Here is a 14,062-nt window from a genome sequence, read left to right as displayed (position 1 = left end):
ATGGCGGATGACGGATGACTTCCAGGTCAAGAGCAAGAGCTTTGTTTTGGTCATATGCAGGTGCGGCATAAATGGGTTGAAGAAGATGATACTCCAGATGGAAATAGTTGTTTGTAGTGCCAGAAAAGGAGCCAGAGATGGAAGAAACAATGTATTTTGAAAGGCTTACAGAGGTACTCATTCGTATCTCCTGAGTCAATAGACTTGTGAGGATATAATATAGGCTCATAGATTCTGACGAATGTTTTTTCAGGCACATCGAGCTCGCACACAAACAACTTTGGCTCTCTGTCAGGCGGAAAGAGTCGATAGTGCGGACACAACCAACTTCCCTAGGAGCCTAAGACTCTCTAGTGACAAACAAGACAAACAAGAGCAATCCTTCTCTAAACATGCATTTACTATATAAGAAATCAAGTGTTTAGATCCTACCTGTAATCCAACGTTGTTGTAGTAGTCCAGCCTCGCTGATCCGGATGAGCTCCTCCTTCACTTCGAAACTTGCATTCACTAACAATCAAACGATTAAATAGCACTTGATAATCTCATAAAATAAAACATGTTTAACACATAGACCAAGGAGTACATGAAACAACTCATAAATAACAAGTTATTGAGAAGAATGGACTCATTTGCATTAATAGGAAACAAAAGAAACAATTACAACCTGAGCCTTGGTGTTGTGCAAGTCCCTCCCAGGGTCCATCAAGAGTTCTCCTTTACTTTGACAAAGCTCACCCACTTCCAAATAGAACAAGCAAAGATGGCAATCTCTCCTCACAAGATTCTAAATGGGAGTCCTAATTCCAGCAGCATCTACCCTTAGAAATGTTTAGCTTTTAACCTCTCCTCCTTCTGGCCCAATGCCTGTATTTATAGTGCTCAAGAGGAAGTTAATCAGGTCCACCATCAATGGGATAATCCCCTCTTTGGATGGGATAGCTCCCTCATTGATGGGATAAGTTCCTCTTTGGTAGGGGTACATGAACCATCTGGAGGCGCTTCATACACGTCAAACATACTTCTAGAAGCCTCTAGAAATGACCACAAGTAACTTTTTTAAAGTGAAACTTGCGCTTTTTGACCTTTACAGGGGTACGCACCTGCCCCTTTACATACAGAGTGTACAAGTACGCAGCTTTTGTGAACATTAGGTGCGTATCCGCAGGTAAGGTTGAGAGAACCTGCGTACCCAGAGATAAATACATTTATAAAGACTTTCTCTCTTTTTGGAGTTTGACATGGAGAGCAGAGGCATAAGACTTGCCCAGGAGGATAGCATGACTGTTGATAAAGCCATACTAACTGTAAATAGTCATGGTGACATTTTTTAGTGTAACAGATTGCCCCCTAAAGTGCGAAGCCTGTAGTAGATTAGGGTTTTGTATTATCTAGGAAGGGTGAAGCGCTTTATCATTTCAAGGATTATCTCGTGGAGAGCCTAGTCAGAACCTGCAATTTTCAACACAAAATACATGTATAAGATTATATCATCGCTGAGGTAGGCATTCCCATACTCAAATCAAAACTTTAACTAACAGACTAACTACTCTGATACAGGAATGATCTTGCAGTACATCATAATCATAGACTTTTGTAGACACAGTATGGGCGCAGCCATCTGTTTATGATTAGTCTACTTAGATAATGAATACAAAACTCCTCGCAGCCTGGATGGTGGAAACTAGATCCAGGGTCTTCATTTCTACTTCCCGAATTGGTACGATTCTAGCCATGCGAATAAATGGGTTGATGTCGAACATGGTAGAAACCACTTGATTACCATTCAATGATGTAAATTGTTAACAAGTGTGAGAGAGACCACCAGTAATGTCAATGGTTCTCAAAGTACCCAGTACAATCCATGAGATGTGAGTGAATGAGCTGATGTCGAACATTTCACGGAATCCTTCGATCGAAAGTCAATGATGTAAACTGACGTCAAAGGCGAGAAACCTGCCATTGATGCATGCAGACTTCAAGGTACTGACGATTTCTAAGTCATCTCTCTAGATAACGTGCTGATGTCGATAGAAAGCGACCCGTTGCAGGCAAGCCCACAACACGAAATCATTGTTCAAGTTGAAGAAATGTTGCTGTAAGGACTGACTCAGGGATGGTCAAATGGATGACAAGTATTTTGCAGATGAAAGTTTTGCTTGCAGACCTCTTGAACACATAACAACACAACAGATGGCTTGGTGACGAATGACTCAAAGTTAATCCCCGGAACCCGGCTGAAGACTTTCAATGTGGTTTGATCAACTGTGAGGTAAAGGATTTCCCAACCCAGGTGAATGAAAAGTGTCGTGTCCAAGAGTGGTAATAAAGTTTCTTCTGAGACAAAAGATAACAAATAGGCTCATTCTTCTCTCTTTTCCCCCACCATTTCTGGCAAGTACCTCTTTATTTTTAACAAGCTTAAGGAGGATAACATATGCTTGATTATAAGCTCATCCTTCGGATGAGTCCAACCTAGTTTTGATTCGAACCCTAGGAAGGAGTGGTTCGTTCCTGTTTGTAATTGAACAGGTTCTTTACTGTGAAATTTTAACGAGCCCAGTATAGGAGAAACTCGGCGTTTTTCAATTTTAGAGAGTCTGAAAAACTTAAGAAGACTCCAGGTTGAACTTTTTCGTAAATTTGTGTCCCCCAAGCCCAAAAAAGTATAAAATAATACTTGGGAGAACCGCTTGATCTTGCGACCAAGGAGTACTTTCATGATTAGTGTCTCTGATCTGAAAAGTAAAAAGCGATCAAGGACACGTCGTTTTATTTCCATATCGAGTTTGAAACGACAAAAACCCGGCAATCTTTTCTTGTTTTTTACGGTCAGAAAAGAGCTATAAGGGGACCGTCTTTTAATTCCGTTTTAACGAGTGTAAAAGAAATGCTCGGCGATCTTTTCATGTTTTAGGAGTCAGAAAAGAGCTTAAAAGATGACTCTGATGTTTTGGTTCATGAAAAATGATGATTTTACTCTAAAGTCCTTTTGTCCTGCACAGAAACAACACATTACTCATACCTGTTTAAGATGGGCAAAAATACATCGAAAATGTCCTTTCATGGTGAAAAATAAACAAATCTAGCATTTATTTATCCAAAAAACCTATAAAAAGACTTCTTACCATGTCATTTTTACCATTTTACTGTTGAGGTTGAGAAAAGGGCTTTTGACAAGAAACTTCCCGTGGAGATTGCGGAGAATCCGACCGTCAGAATCGAACGCCGTTTCACCAGGTATTCTACAACACCCCTCTCTTGTTTTCCATCCGTTTAGAATTCATTTTTAAGCTTTTATTTGATTTTTTGGGGGTCTTGGGGTTTCAAGATGCGCACTTCGGGGTACGCAGGTCATGCACTGCTGACCTGCGTACCCCGATATTTTCCCAATGGGAAAATTACGGGGTGTACGCACCCGGCCTTAAGGGAAGCTGCGTCCGGACGCTCTGTCCCTAAAGGCCGGGGTGCGTACCCCGCAAAACACAAATTGAAACCCTCATACCTCCAAAATAGACCAAAATTTTTAAATTTTATGGATCCTAACTGATGTTTTATGATGTGCAGGGAGCACACCATGCTTGATTGGCGTGAAAGAGAGCACGAGGACGTTGATTTGGCCGCGATAGGTCATCAACCTTCCATTGATGCATTAAAAGCATGCGGACTGTACAAATACTGGGCCATACCTGGCATGAGGGGCCAAGTGTCGTTCCTTGAGTGGCTGGTTGAAAGGTGGAACATTCAGGAGCAATGTTTCTACATTGGAGAGCACCAGCTCGAGATAGAGCCCTCCGACATATATTTTCTCACTGGCTTGCCTAACAGGGGCGAGCAACTTTCTCTATTCGGGACTAGGCCGGGTGGCCAATCCCTTGCTAGTCTCCGGCTAGAGTGGTGCAACAACCAAAACCATGAGAAGGGGATAGAAATCAAGTACATATCCCGACCTGAACTTATGGTGATAGCCTTTACTGTTACCAGACTTTGCGGCGCGGCCGCTTTGCACCAAGCCACCGGGTCCCAAATGCGGATGGCTATAGACTGCTTCCACGGCACCATTTTCAACTGGTGCGATGCTGTGTTGGCTAATTTGAAGGGCCAACTAACCAGGGCAAAGAGAGGACAACTGAAGACCTTTGGATATGGGCCTTTAGTCGTGAGCTTTGCCCTAGAGAGAGTTCCAATGCTGGTCCCCCAGCATCTTACAGTTCCAGTTGGGGCGCCTCGGGAGCCTAAGTTGACGAGATGGGTTGCGGTAATGGCCCGGCATCCTGATGAGGGCGCAGCAGTTGTTCGATTTCCTGATGGTTACTTTCACTGGCTAGAGAGCCAGGTCTTTGCTATTCAGGACTTTCCTTATGCCGGAATGGATTTTCGGAATGATCCGGACATGGTTCTTCCACAGGGAGAACAGTGGGACGACAGAGGTATTTCATTTTTCACGAGTTTTCAAATTATGTATATATTTTTTTTTGTTTTTATATATCGCCTCAAAACTGACAGCACAAATTTTCAAAATGCAGATGTAGGTCCACGGCGTCCAGCCAACCTCCGGGCTTTTGAGAGGAGAGTACCAGCTATACCAGCACCAGCCCCACAGGATGCGGCCGCAGAGACCTTAGCCGAGCTGGAACAGGATCTAGAGCGTCTGACGGCGGATATACCAGAGACCACCATAGATGATATTCCCATTCGACTTCAGCGCTATGTGGTTGCAGTCCCAGGACCTTTTAGGAGGTTCTTGTGTAGGGTAGCGTGGGCAGTGGTCTCGTATAGAGAGCACCACCAGTGATTGACTAGTCACTTTTGTAGACACATATGACATTTTGGCTTTTTGTACTTATCATTTTTGCCGATCATAAGGTGTTTTTCAACCTATGATCGAAGACGATGTATATTTTTGACACACTCCTATCTATATATATATCATTATTACCGACTCATTTTGTTTAACATATGTGATGAAATGTTTTTTTAAATTTACTTGCATGATTATCGTAAATGTCTGTCCAACATTCGAGAAGCAATTGCATCTGCTAATGTATTTAAAGACCTTGGAATATGCTGATATTCAATGTAATCAAATTCACGTTCCAAGAGACGCACTCTCAAAAACAACCTTAATAACACAGGATTTCTAATGGCATATACTCTATTAAGCTGTAATACAACGAGTTCAGAATCTAACCTCACTATCAAACGTCGAATTCCAAATGAAATAGATTCAGACAATAATTCAACCACTGCACTGTATTCTGCAATGTTGTTCGTCGTTTGACCGAGGCTCACCCCATGCATAGAAACTAACTCGTCAGAGGGCGAATAGATAACCCAAGCTGCGGAAGAGATATTCCGTGTACTACGACAAGCACCATCGGCAAATCCAATGTACGTTTGGAGAGGCGTCGACATCTGCAATATCAAGAGTAAAACCAAGATAAGCCAGAATAACGACAAAAAACACACTTTCTAAGCTAAGCACACTATCTAATACTAACAAACATACTAGCTAGAAAGAAAACCTAACCTAACTAAAATCTCCATACCCACCATTTAAGCATAATACCTCTTTAGGTAAAGTCCATTTCTGGGTTTACCCAAAGAGTCCCCATCAAAATCTACCAGCTCATAGGACCCTTTTGCTAGCTTTCGCTTTACAATATAGGGTCCATGCCACATAGGAACGAATTTTCCAGCACCTAGCTTATCGTTAGCTTGATCATATAACAACACTAGGTCTCTCTCCGAAAAACTCCAAGGGGTCACATTTCTATCATACTGAGCTTTCATTCGCTTCGCGTGAGTCTCGATTGCCAATGCAACGTCTCGTCGAGTCTCATCTAATTGAGCTAAGTATAATAAACGTTTCTCCTCTTCGGAAGTAGCTGGGAGTAATTCGACAGCCATTTGAAGTGATGGGATTTTGCATTCAATGGGTAACACAGCTTCCAAGCCATAAACTAGCTGGAAAGGGGTGAACCCTGTTGAAGTTTTCACTGAAGTTCGGTATGCCCATAGCGCTGAAAATAACATGTTTTGCCAATTCGACCGATGAATACCAATGATTCGTCAGATCATGATAACCAAAACTTTGTTGATAGACTCAACCAAACCGTTGGCTTGCGGATAATAAGGAGTAGAGCTATCGTGGCGCAAACCAAGCTGGCTTGTAAGCTCAGTCATCATGATGTTTCGAAAATGGCTCCCATGGTCAGTGATGATTGCTTGTGGGACACCAAACCTAGTTATAATGTGATTGAATACGAAAACTGCAGCTGTTTTGCCGCTTGCGTCGAATGTAGGCATCGCCTCGGCCCATTTAGTAAAATAATCAACCGCGAGGATGATATACGCATGCCCCCCGGCCGAGTGAGGGTTACAAGTAATAAAATCGATACCCCATTTGGCGAAAGGACCAACGGCAATTATAGGGTGGAGAGGAGCAGGTGGTGCGCGCATCTTGCGATCAAACACTTGACAGTTGTGGCATTTTCGGACTGCAATGATACAATCTTTAAACATGGACGGCCAGAAATAGCCAGCGCGCAACACCTTCTGAGCTGTGGCATACCCAGACATATGACCGCCACATGCTCCAGAGTGACAATCATTCAAAACCCTCTCAGCCTCTTCGTGAGTTAAACAACGTCGAAAAACTAAGTCTGCCCCCCGGCGATAAAGTGTATCTACAATAATCTTGTATTGCTGGGATTGAAACCGAATTTTTCGACGTTCCGACTTTGAAGCTTCAGGCCGAAAGGTTTGGGTTTGGAGATAGATGATTATATCCCCATACCACGGATCTAAAGTACTGATAAGAAACAAAGATTCGTCCGCAATGGACTCCTCTGCCACAGTTTCTGTGTCAGCACGCGGGAAATCACACATCAATTCCGCAAAAACTAAGGATTTCTTAGACTTGGACTTCTCAAACTCCAAGTCGAACTCTTGCAGGATAACGATCCATTTAGAGTACTTGCCCCCTAGCAGTTGTTTTGTCAAAATATAAATCATAGGGTTGCAATCCGAAATAACTGTAGTTTTACGGAGAAGAATGTAGTGACGAAAACGCTGGACAGCTTGAACGGCTGCCAGGGCCAATTTCTCCACATGCGAATATTTTATCTCAATGGCGTTTAATGTCCTACTAAGATAATATATCACATGTTCCGCTCCGAATTCATCTTCTTGAACTAACACCATTCCAATGGTGGAATGCGAAGCTGCGAGGTATAAGAAGTAGTCCTGGTTGTAGTTGGGAGGATGCAACAACGGTGCATGGGTCAACGCGTGCTTAAGTGCATCAAAAGATTGTTGGGCAATCTCGTCCCAAAAGAATTGAGCGTTCTGTTTCAACAATCGTGTAAAACCTTTAGTGACCTCGGCGTAATTTGGAATGAATCGGCGTAAAAAGTTCGCTTTCCCTTGCAAACTTTGGAGTTGGCACAAACTCGAAGGAGGAGGCAATTTGATGATAGCTTCAACCTTCGAGGGATCGACGCGAATGTCGGCTTTAGAAGTGCTGCAATCATGCCCAGCACAACGAAAATTACTTTTGTCGGCTATCGGAGTTGTTGATGTTCAGGACCCGAATCTGATAATCTTCGATCTAGAAAATAGTACACTGCGTCTACCCCATCAAATGGTTTTCCAAATTCCAGTGATAGTCAAAAATAGGCCTATTCATCGGACTGTGATTGATGAGGGAGCTTCTACGTGTATTATGTCGATTCAATGTTGGAGATCGCTTGGTTCTCCTTCGTTGAACCAATCCCCGACCATCCTTAAGGCCTTTGATGGCCGTGGGTTCCGTCCGTTTGGTATTCTACAGGAATTGCCTATAGGGGTAGAAGGTAAAACCATTAGTCTGGATGTGGAAGTGGTTGATGCCCCTCTAGACTACAACCTTCTTTTGGGTCGAAGTTGGTCATATACTATGACAGCAGTCGTTTCATCGGTCTTCAGAGTAATAAAGTTTCCACATAACAGTAAGATCGTGACAATTGATCAGCTGACATACTTTTCATCCGACGCAGCCTCTTCAGAGAGTATCCAGCATGTTGGTAAGATGACAATCCCTTATAGGGACGTTGGCGTAGGTTTAGTTAAAGATTCCGGTTTACTGGGAACTTTTCCTTTCCCTCCAATCAACGCAAACCCTTCATTTGCATCAATTCATATGATTACATCAGACAACATTATTTATGATGATCCTTGGATTGTCCCATCTGAATCTGAGATAGACTCATTCGGTGATGCTATGCCTTTGAGTCCATATGAAATTGCTTATGAAGCCGTCATGTCTTTTACCGACTCGCGTTCAACCCAAATCGACCAAATGAATGTGGTCAGTGAAGAATCACTTTTCACATCAACCTTAGAACGGATAGCGTTTCCCGAAGTCGTGTCATCTGACGAGCAACTTCGCGAAATCCTAAGTGTAGACGATCTACCATGGGAAGATCTCCATCACAGATCTTCATTTTTACCTAAGGATGATGCTTTTGAAAATGATTTTTCATCTATCTTTACCGCTGAGTAGAGTCGCCATTTTGTCAGGCAGAAAGAGTCGATAGTGCGGACACAACCAACCTCCCTAGGAGCCTAAGACTCTCTAGTGACAAACAAGACAAACAAGAGCAATCCTTCTCTAAACATGCATTTACTATATAAGAAATCAAGTGTTTAGATCCTACCTGTAATCCAACGCTGTTGTAGTAGTCCAACCTCGCTGATCCGGATGAGCTCCTCCTTCACTTCGAAACCTGCATTCACTAACAATCAAACGATTAAATAGCACTTGATAATCTCATAAAATAAAACATGTTTAACACATAGACCAAGGAGTACATGAAACAACTCATAAATAACAAGTTATTGAGAAGAATGGACTCATTTGCATTAATAGGAAACAAAAGGAACAATTACAACCTGAGCCTTGGTTTTGTGCAAGTCCCTCCCAGGGTCCATCAAGAGTTCTTCTTTACTTTGACAAAGCTCACCCACTTCCAAATAGAACAAGCAAAGATGGCAATCTCTCCTCACAAGCTTCTAAATGGGAGTCCTAATTCCAGCAACATCTACCCTTAGAAATGTTTAGCTTTTAACCTCTCCTCCTTCTGGCCCAATGCCTGTATTTATAGTGCTCAAGAGGAAGTTAATCAGGTCCACCATCAATGGGATAATCCCGTCTTTGGATGGGATAGCTCCCTCATTGATGGAATAAGTTCCTCTTTGGTAGGGGTACATGCACCATCTGGAGGCGCTTCATACACGTCAAACATACTTCTAGAAGCCTCTAGAAATGACCACAAGTAACTTTTTTAAAGTGAAACTTGCGCTTTTTGACCTTTACAGGGGTACGCACCTGCCCCTTTACATACAGAGCGTACAAGTACGCAGCTTTTGTGAACATTAGGTGCGTATCCACAGGTAAGGTTGAGAGAACCTGCGTACCCAGAGATAAATACATTTATAAAGACTTTCTCTCTTTTTGGAGTTTGACATGGAGAGCAGAGGCATAAGACTTGCCCAGGAGGATAGCATGACTGTTGATAAAGCCATACTAACTGTAAATAGTCATGGTGACATTTTTTAGTGTAACACTCTCCCAAGGTATGCAACGGGTACTCTTTATGATCGACATTTGGGAGGAGAATCCGCGTGCCATGCACGCACACTTAACATTGGTCTTGTCAGTTTGCTTCTAAGTCAGAACCTGGGAGCGAGTCCTTGGCATGAAAGCATACAGTTTCTGGTCAATTGCAGGGAAGAAGGAACGGGTAAAATAAGGTGACACTCTCGGAGGACTTATTTATTTATAATCAGTTTTTTGGAACACCCTATTGCAGGTTTTCAGAGCTCGAAAACAAATATTATTGGACCATCCAAGCGACACAGCTCTGAGGAGGAGTTCATGATAGCGTCAGATGGGATTCAGCGTCTAAAACTGATTGGTTTCACATATCGTTTTGGTTTTTCTTTTGTTTAAAATATTTCTTTGATCTCGTGCACAAAAACCAGGGCATCAACTAATTTGTTATCGAATCCAAAGTATATGGTTTCCACTGCTTTGGAGTGGAGAGGCTGGAGTAGAGGTTAGAGGCAGATCTTCTGTCTTTACGATCTAGAGTGTATTGGTTTGAACCTAGCATTCCACGAAGGGTTACAGCTCCAATTTTATCTTTTCCTGTGTAGCGATTGGTGGCTTCCGCGGCCTGATGCTTTCGGGTTGGTTCATTTGTTGTTGTTGATGGGAGTAATGGTTGGCGTCTGTTTCGCCTACTATTGCCACCCTAAGTCTAGAAGTAAGTGGTAATGCGGCTTCGGGATGGGCGTATAGTGGCGTCCTTATCGATTTTGTTTTGAATTACTAGGTTATTTATTAAGTTTATAGTCCTTCCACAATGGGAATTGTTGTTTTTTAATTAATATTGGAATTGTTCTCTAAATAATTTTTATGATTTGATGGTTTAAATTGAAAGATGTCACTGCATGTAATGGAATTAGAATGAAATTAAAAATGATAATTTTTCTGCATATCTAAATCACATGTTTAAACTATATTTAAATTAATTTTTTATAAAATATGATTAAAAATTTACTATACGTGTTGTTGATAACTATATATATTAATAATTGAAAAATGATTTTTTTTTTTTTTTTAAGACATGCACCATAAAGTGCATTGATTTTGACACTTCTAACTATTCACATTCTCAAACTTATGTATGCTCAACTAGTTGTCAAGAGTTTTGTTGTTTTTATCCACTCCATTACTTGAGTGGTTGTTTGAATGAACATATGTCTATTCAATTAGTTGTCAAGGATTTTGTTTTTTTTTTATCCACTACACTGAGTGGTTTCTTATGCATGCCATTAAAAGGTATGCCCACTTGAGAGATAGCTATAGTGGATGGAATATGAATTTATTAAATTACCCATGCTATAGTGGGTTGAATTTTTATTGCAAAAAAAAAAAAAAAAAACCACACTTGTTGCTACATTGAACCAATTTTGATTCCCTTCTGTAACTTATCCCTCTTAACAAACAAATAAATGCACAATAATTAATCAATAATAAGTCGGGTTTCATTACTATTTAAATAGTATAAATAAATCTTAAATAGTTATGTTAAATTATGACATGGAAAAACCATAATCCTCTACTAAATTGTTAATTTATGCAAAAATCAAGATAATAGTTATCAACATTGGTGGCGTATTCAATACTTGGGTTAATGTTTTCATTATACCACTATATTGAATACTTTAACTTAACCACATGTATATGGGCTTATTAAAATTTTTGTATAATAATAAAACCCTAGAGTTCATATTATACAAGTGACAATTATTAAATTATTTTAATAGAGTGATTATTATATTAAATTATTAAACTATAATTTTAAATATATTAAATTATGTTTCATGTTATATTATTTTATTAAATTATTTTTTATATTATATTATTTTATTAAATTATATTATATTGTTATAATATTAAAATATTTATCAATTAAAACATTTGTGAATATATTAATTAAAATATTTATTGAAAAATGTTTAAATTAATATATTAATATTTATTAATAATAATATTAACTTATTTATTTATTAACATTTATATATTGATATATTAATTAATGTAATAATATATAATTAAAAATATTTAATATTAATTAGTATAGTTGAGAGGATTATCGAAGAAAAATGTAGGATCACTTATGCAACAGTGGGAGCTATAGATAGAACAAAGTAGTTTTCTAGGTGAGGGCCGAGTCGAAGCCCGATGATGACTGTTTCAGGGTATCGACGCTGTGCAGACCTGCACCCTTCAACCTCTGAGGCTTGTCTACACCTGCCTCCATAACCCTTTCGGGTAACACCTGTCTGTTGTCTTCCCTTTTACTCCTTGGGCTCGAGTTACTCCACCGTCTATACCTCACTGTTGTGGTTTACTCTTTACCCTCTTCGTTCCCCCCTCCTCAGCTGTCCCACTTACCCTCACTGTTTGTGGTTGCATCTGTCCCCTTCTAGCAGCTGTCATTGGATTATATTGATAATTATGGATGAGCTGGGTGATTTCGCGGATCCTTTGGAGGATGTACCCATATGGAAACCCACCAGGACCACTGCCGCTGGCCTCTTTTTGTTCATGTCTGAGTTAACCAACAAAATTGATGCCCTCCCTCCCTTTTCTCGCTCCCGCATTCTGCCTATTTCCCTGCCGGAGGACGCCCCTTCTCCTCCTGAATACATCTCTCAGCCTCACTCGCCGCGCCCTCTAATCTTCACCGACCTTCCGTCTAACCCTATTTGTCAAGCGCTCGAAGCTGAACCTACCCTTAACCCTACCGCTTCTGTGGCTAGTATCCCCTCTTCCGAAAGACCCCTGGGCTCTGCTGTTCTTGGCCCAGCTCTATCGACTCCCCTGAACCCTGCGGCTCCCCCTTTGGGGAATTTTACGGGTATTGGACCTATTTCGGGATTCTTCACTTCCATTCTGTCGACGGCAGCCGAGCATACTAGGGTTTCACCTTCCTTGGAATCTGCTCAACCAACCTTGGCCTCAGAATCATTGGCTATAAGGAATTTTGGGTTTTCAAGAAGAAAAAGGTATTTGAAGCTTCAGACCAGCGCGTCGCTCCTTGACCTCACTGAAGACACACAGCTCTTGGATTCTATGGACACAGCAAAGAAGGTACTTGTGGGTTGGGTTCGTGGCCGCCATTATAGTGTTGAGAAGCTACAACATTAGGCCGTGGAGGTTTGGGGGGAACATCTGAAAGACATCCCGAAGGTACAAACATTTGTAAAAGGGTGGTTTGCCTTTCACTTCAGTTGTCTTGCACATACCAACTAGGTATTATCCACGGTCTGGCACATCGATCAGGCCCCTGTTTTACTTCGCAGATGGACACCATTTTTCAACCCATAATGGAACGAGTTGATGTAGGACCAATATGAGTTCACCTCCTCGGACTGCCACTACACTTCTAGACGGAGGATGTTTTCAGGAGGATTGGAAATGCCCTAGGCATTTACCTTACATATGATGGCTCCTTTCAGTCCACGGGACGGATGGCTTATGCTAGGATCTTGGTACACCTGGACCTCTCGAAGGGATTTCTCGAACACATTGACATAAAGTGGCAGAAAAACACCAGGAGACAGGTGCTGGATTACGAAGGTGTGTCATTCTGCTATTGGCGGTGCCACAAGGTTGGGCACCTCTACAAAGATTGCCCCCTATTAGGCAAGTCTCATAAACAAACCTGAGTATAGGAAGCGACGACCCACCCTCCCATTTCCCAGGACAACCAAACTCGGAATCAGGCTTCCACTGATCCAAAAAATAAGGCAGCACCCACGGAATTGGCTGAAAAGCAGAAGACTCCATCAAGAATAACCTCGACTCCCATAGTCGAAGAAGCGAGGTCGGTCGCCCCACCGTCCTCATCCGCCTCCACCAGCTCGTCCTCAGGTGCCATTAGAGGGCTCCCCCTTGCCGGGTATGAATCCTCACTTATTCTCTGCTTCCACTTGCTGCACATCTTTAATTGACTGCATTATATCTGGAACATCTTCTGGCCTTCTCTCCTTGAACCCATCTAGTGTTCCCTTAGGCACGGGTCCAACCTTAGAACCTGCAGCCTCCGTTCTGCTCTCTTTCCAGGTTATGGATTGCCCCATTTACTCTCTTGCTCCATCCTTGCCTTCGTCTTCCCCCCTACCTCCATCTTCAACTTCCTCTCAAGTCCCCCCTGCTACAGGGTACATGACTCGCTCAAAATCTAAGCGACAAGCGTAGGACCATGTCGAGCTTGATATTATCCTCTCCCCCCTCCCCCAAACAACACAAGGGCAGACCCTCCTTGCTATCAAAAGGCAAAGATATGGTAGGATATGAGATAGCATTGGGTATTCAATCTACTATTCCCAAGACCCTTAGAAGATATTCTCATTTAATTGTAGAGGGATGGCTAGGCCGGATGAAAAACTAGCGCTCTGCCATTTACTTACATTTGTATCGTTGGATATTATCTTCCTACAAGAG

Source organism: Pinus tabuliformis, chromosome 6, assembly GCF_031772625.1.
Source record: "Pinus tabuliformis cultivar Carrire ecotype Pingquan chromosome 6, CPIR1, whole genome shotgun sequence".
Classification (NCBI taxonomy): domain Eukaryota; kingdom Viridiplantae; phylum Streptophyta; class Pinopsida; order Pinales; family Pinaceae; genus Pinus; species Pinus tabuliformis.
Note: the sequence above shows the minus strand (reverse complement) of the source record.